Genomic DNA, 5,000 nt, shown 5'->3' with positions numbered 1-5,000 from the left:
GTGTGTATTTGTGCGGCGCGCGCGCAGATAAATAAGCGAAGAGCGAGCGTGGGGACCACACAACCGATATAAGTATTTTGTTACTTTATTTTTTAAAGTAAAAAGGTGCTTTGATTTGGAATGTGTGGTTGGTTGCTCGAGCTCTGCTCTGCCGGGCCGCGCGCCAACATATACAACAAAACAAACAAACAAAAAAAAAACCATATCAGCCGGCCGCCAGAAAAAGGGAGAATGAAGAGATAGACAGATAGATCAGACTATTTGATAGTTGTCTAATGATTGATGTAATGCGAGCTGAGACGTCGTTTTGGGTAGCAATACCGACATGGCGACGTGACTGACAATCAGCAATATATATAAAACTTGGACGCTTGCGATCCTGCGTTATCATCACAATACGACGATCGGGCTAATTCGTGGCTTGTTCACGATTAGACTTGATTGTTGTAATCTCGGGTGATAGCGCGCAGAGATCGCGCGTCGGGTCGAGCCCCCTCGCTGGGGCGAGACTTTAAACACGCCCTACGATGATCGTACAATACCGATTGAACGTCGGATCGTACGTACTGGCAAACGCACCACGTCCCCGTGTCCCCCCCGTACGCACTGGTCGTAGGGGCCAAGCGATGGTTTTGTGTGGCTGCGTTGTCTTCACGTGCGACGCCCGACACGGTAATTGTCGGTTCGAGCGGCTGCGGGTGTTTTCGAATGTGCTCTCTATTGCCGAGCGTCGTGCCTTATCCGCGACTGTGTCAAAAGTAATACTAGTCGTCTTTACGGACGTGTCGTGATTTATATATGTGCCTGGTAGTCGAGGAATGTTCATTTTTGGGCGCTGACAAACGCGCTCGTGGCGTTGGCGCGCTAATACCGTGCCTGCGCCACAAAAACTAACAAAAGCGATAATCCACCGTGTTGACACGCGTGTTGGGCGATTGTTTTTGATAGAATAAAATAACAAACGGCACGTCGCGCTCGCTCTCAGACTAAGAGACGAGACGGGCGCGGCGTCATGCTCGTAGAACTGTGTGCGCGGGGCGAGTTGGGGCGTCGTCGGGCCAATCGCTCGGCGGCCAACCTCTCTCTCTCCCCCCGTCAAGTTCGGCGGACGCGTGTGTTCGACAATTTTAACGAATTGTTCGCAACGACAGCTCCCTGGTTGATCCTGCCAGTAGTTATATGCTTGTCTCAAAGATTAAGCCATGCATGTCTCAGTGCAAGCCGTATTAAGGCGATACCGCGAATGGCTCAATATATCAGTTTTGGTTCCTTAGATCTTACTCAGTTACTTGGATAACTGTGGTAATTCTAGAGCTAATACATGCAATCAGAACTCTGACCAGTGATGGGATGAGTGCTTTTATTAGATCAAAACCAATCGGCGGAGGGCCTCGCGTCCGAAGTCGTAACATTTTGATGAATCTGGATAACTTTTGCAGATCGCACGGTCCAGTACCGGCGACGCATCTTTCAAATGTCTGCCTTATCAACTTTCGATGGTAGTTTCTGCGACTACCATGGTTGTCACGGGTAACGGGGAATCAGGGTTCGATTCCGGAGAGGGAGCCTGAGAAACGGCTACCACATCCAAGGAAGGCAGCAGGCGCGCAAATTACCCACTCCCGGCACGGGGAGGTAGTGACGAAAAATAACGATACGGGACTCTTACGAGGCCTCGTAATCGGAATGAGTACACTTTAAATATTTTAACGAGGAACAATTGGAGGGCAAGTCTGGTGCCAGCAGCCGCGGTAACTCCAGCTCCAATAGCGTATACTAAAATTGTTGCGGTTAAAAAGCTCGTAGTTGCATTTGTGCTGCGCGCTGTCGGTGCACCGCATCCGCGGTGATACTGACACGTTTGCGGAGCATATCGTCGGTGAGCCGGCGGTCAAACGCCGGTTCAATATCAAAATCCTATCGCGATGCTCTTCAGTGAGTGTCGAGGTGGGCCGACAATTTTACTTTGAACAAATTAGAGTGCTCAAAGCGGGCTCAAAATGCTGCTTGAATATTTCGTGCATGGAATAATAGAATATGATCTCGGTTCTATTTTGTTGGTTTTCAGAACTCCGAGGTAATGATTAATAGGGATAACTGGGGGCATTCGTATTGCGACGTTAGAGGTGAAATTCTTGGATCGTCGCAAGACGAACATCAGCGAAAGCATTTGCCAAAGGTGTTTTCATCAATCAAGAACGAAAGTTAGAGGTTCGAAGGCGATTAGATACCGCCCTAGTTCTAACCGTAAATATGTCATCTAGCGATCCGCCGACGTTACTACAATGGCTCGGCGGGCAGCTTCCGGGAAACCAAAGATTTTGGACTCCGGGGGGAGTATGGTTGCAAAGCTGAAACTTAAAGGAATTGACGGAAGGGCACCACCAGGAGTGGAGCCTGCGGCTTAATTTGACTCAACACGGGAAATCTCACCAGGCCCGGACACCGGAAGGATTGACAGATTAACAGCTCTTTCTTGATTCGGTGGGTGGTGGTGCATGGCCGTTCTTAGTTGGTGGAGCGATTTGTCTGGTTAATTCCGGTAACGAACGAGACTCTAGCCTGCTAAATAGGCGTCGCCATTTAGGTGCGCGCGATCGTTCGCGGTCGTGCAACTCACTGGCGACGTATTAAAATTCTTCTTAGAGGGACCGGCGGTTTCGAGCCGCACGAGATTGAGCAATAACAGGTCTGTGATGCCCTTAGATGTCCTGGGCCGCACGCGCGCTACACTGAAGGAATCAGCATGTTCTCCTTGGCCTAGAGGCCCGGGCAACCCGTTGAAACTCCTTCGTGCTGGGGATTGGGGTTTGCAATTATCCCCCATAAACGAGGAATTCCTAGTAAGCGCGAGTCATAAGCTCGCGTTGATTAAGTCCCTGCCCTTTGTACACACCGCCCGTCGCTACTACCGATTGAATGATTTAGTGAGGTCTTCGGACCGACACGCGGTGGCCTCACGGCCGTCGGCGTTGCTGGGAAGTTGACCAAACTTGATCATTTAGAGGAAGTAAAAGTCGTAACAAGGTTTCCGTAGGGGAACCTGCGGAAGGATCATTAACGTATTGCGCGCCTCTTGTTTGTTGTTAACACGACGACGACGTCGCACGCGTATACCTTAACATAATCCGATATAATGAGAGAAGCACGCGCGTTATGGACACACACTATTCAGTTGTTATACATTATTATAACACTGTTGTGTGTCTCCAGGACGTGCGTGTTTCGGCGAGCGCTTCCCGCGCGCGCTTCCGGCGGGAGAGAGCGGGCGCTGCCCGAGCTCGCGTCGCGTCAGACGCGCGGCGTGTCGCTAGACAGGACGGGGCACAAACCCGCGCCCCGTTCGTCGCGATGCGTACGCGCTCTAGAGCGAACGTCAACCGTCCGAAGCGCCCCCGAGGCGCACGCGGAGTGCGGTGTATGTATTTTTTTTTTTTTTTTTTCTGCATGGAAGAAAATTAAAATTTTTTTTTTTTTTTTTTTTACATATTATATACAGGTAAACCACGGAGGTGATGAAACTATTACCCTGGACGGTGGATCACTTGGCTCGCGGGTCGATGAAGAACGCAGTTAACTGCGCGTCATAGTGTGAACTGCAGGACACATTTGAACATCGACAATTCGAACGCACATTGCGGTCCGTGGAGACACATCCAGGACCACTCCTGTCTGAGGGCCGGCTGCATAAATAGACGATATTTATATTGTTGCTGTCACATTGCTCGCGTTAATGGAATTACACATTAATATATCAGCGATGGTATGTTTGGTGTGTTTTCGACGACGGAGAGCTAATGGCGGTTCGCGCTGGGCGATTCTGTTGCACTGTGCGTCCGTTCAAATATTATATAAATGGTATGGCGTGCTGTTACGCTGTATTCGTACTGCGCGTCAGTGCGACTCGCGTACGGCGCACACACAACACTGTGAGTAACATTATGGTGGGGTTGTAAAGCGTCGCCATCGTGACGGTCGCGCTGACGTTATAACGGCACGCCGCAAACGCCACACGTAGGCGGACTCGACGTCCGAAGAGCGCATCGACGCCGTCGCCGCCGCCCAGCGCGCCTGCGTCGTCGTCGTAGCGCTGACCGGATATCGTGTCTGCCTCCATTTTTTATCGTTGGCCTCAGATCAGGGAGGATCACCCGCCGAATTTAAGCATATTAGTAAGCGGAGGAAAAGAAACTAACAAGGATTTCCTTAGTAGCGGCGAGCGAACAGGAATATGCCCAGCACTGAATCCCGCGGTCGTAACTGGTCGCGGGAGATGTGGTGTTCGGGAGGTTCCGCTTTCTCGTCGCCGCGACTCCTGTCCAAGTTCGTCTTGAACGGGGCCGTTTTCCCGTAGAGGGTGCCAGGCCCGTAGCGACGGAGGGCGGCGACGAGAGGGACTCTCCTCAGAGTCGGGTTGCTTGAGAGTGCAGCCCTAAGTGGGTGGTAAACTCCATCTAAGGCTAAATATTACCGCGAGACCGATAGCGAACAAGTACCGTGAGGGAAAGTTGAAAAGAACTTTGAAGAGAGAGTTCAAGAGTACGTGAAACCGTTCAGGGGTAAACCTGCGAAACTCGAATGAACGAACGGGGAGATTCATCGTCATTCCGCGGCGTACGGGCGCGCGCCTCGATGCCATTTGTCGCCTCACGGTGTACGAGCGGCACGGGTCGCGTCCGTCGACGTTCGCGGACGGCGTGCACTTCTCTCTTAGTAATACATCGCGACCCGTTAGATGTCGGCCTAAGCGTCGCTTCGGAGCCCAATCGGTACCCTCAAAGGTAACGGTTGGACCTGGCGGTTGCCGGCCGGCCGTCTGACGGTATTACGATGAAACGCGCACGCGTTCACGCGCGTCCGGCCCGACGCAAATTGTTCGACGCTATCGAAGTTCTGCCTTTGCGCGGACGTCGGTGCGTCGAGATTGTTGTCGCAGCCGTGTGTCTCGGACTGTGCGCGTCTCAGTCTGCGATGATTCAGTTTCGGGCACTCGCAGGACC

General features: G+C 51.9%; 3 non-coding genes across 3 annotated transcripts in view; all 3 read left to right on the top strand.

Annotated features, from left to right (window-relative positions):
• Positions 1-1,152: 1,152 nt before the first annotated feature.
• On the top strand, positions 1,153-3,060 carry LOC141444003 (small subunit ribosomal RNA). Its single transcript, XR_012453109.1, has one exon. It is a non-coding gene; the product is annotated as a small subunit ribosomal RNA (ribosomal RNA).
• Positions 3,061-3,525: 465 nt separating this feature from the next.
• On the top strand, positions 3,526-3,682 carry LOC141444014 (5.8S ribosomal RNA). Its single transcript, XR_012453119.1, has one exon. It is a non-coding gene; the product is annotated as a 5.8S ribosomal RNA (ribosomal RNA).
• A 445-nt stretch (positions 3,683-4,127) lies between these two features.
• Positions 4,128-5,000, top strand: part of LOC141444011 (large subunit ribosomal RNA) — a 3,937-nt gene continuing 3,064 nt past the window's right edge. The window contains exon 1 of the ribosomal RNA XR_012453116.1: positions 4,128-5,000. This exon is cut by the window's right edge and continues 3,064 nt beyond it. This is a non-coding gene — a ribosomal RNA (large subunit ribosomal RNA).

The sequence above is a fragment of the Choristoneura fumiferana genome, chromosome 28 (genome assembly GCF_025370935.1).
Source record: "Choristoneura fumiferana chromosome 28, NRCan_CFum_1, whole genome shotgun sequence".
Taxonomy (NCBI): domain Eukaryota; kingdom Metazoa; phylum Arthropoda; class Insecta; order Lepidoptera; family Tortricidae; genus Choristoneura; species Choristoneura fumiferana.
This window is presented reverse-complemented; position numbering and strand designations above follow the sequence as displayed.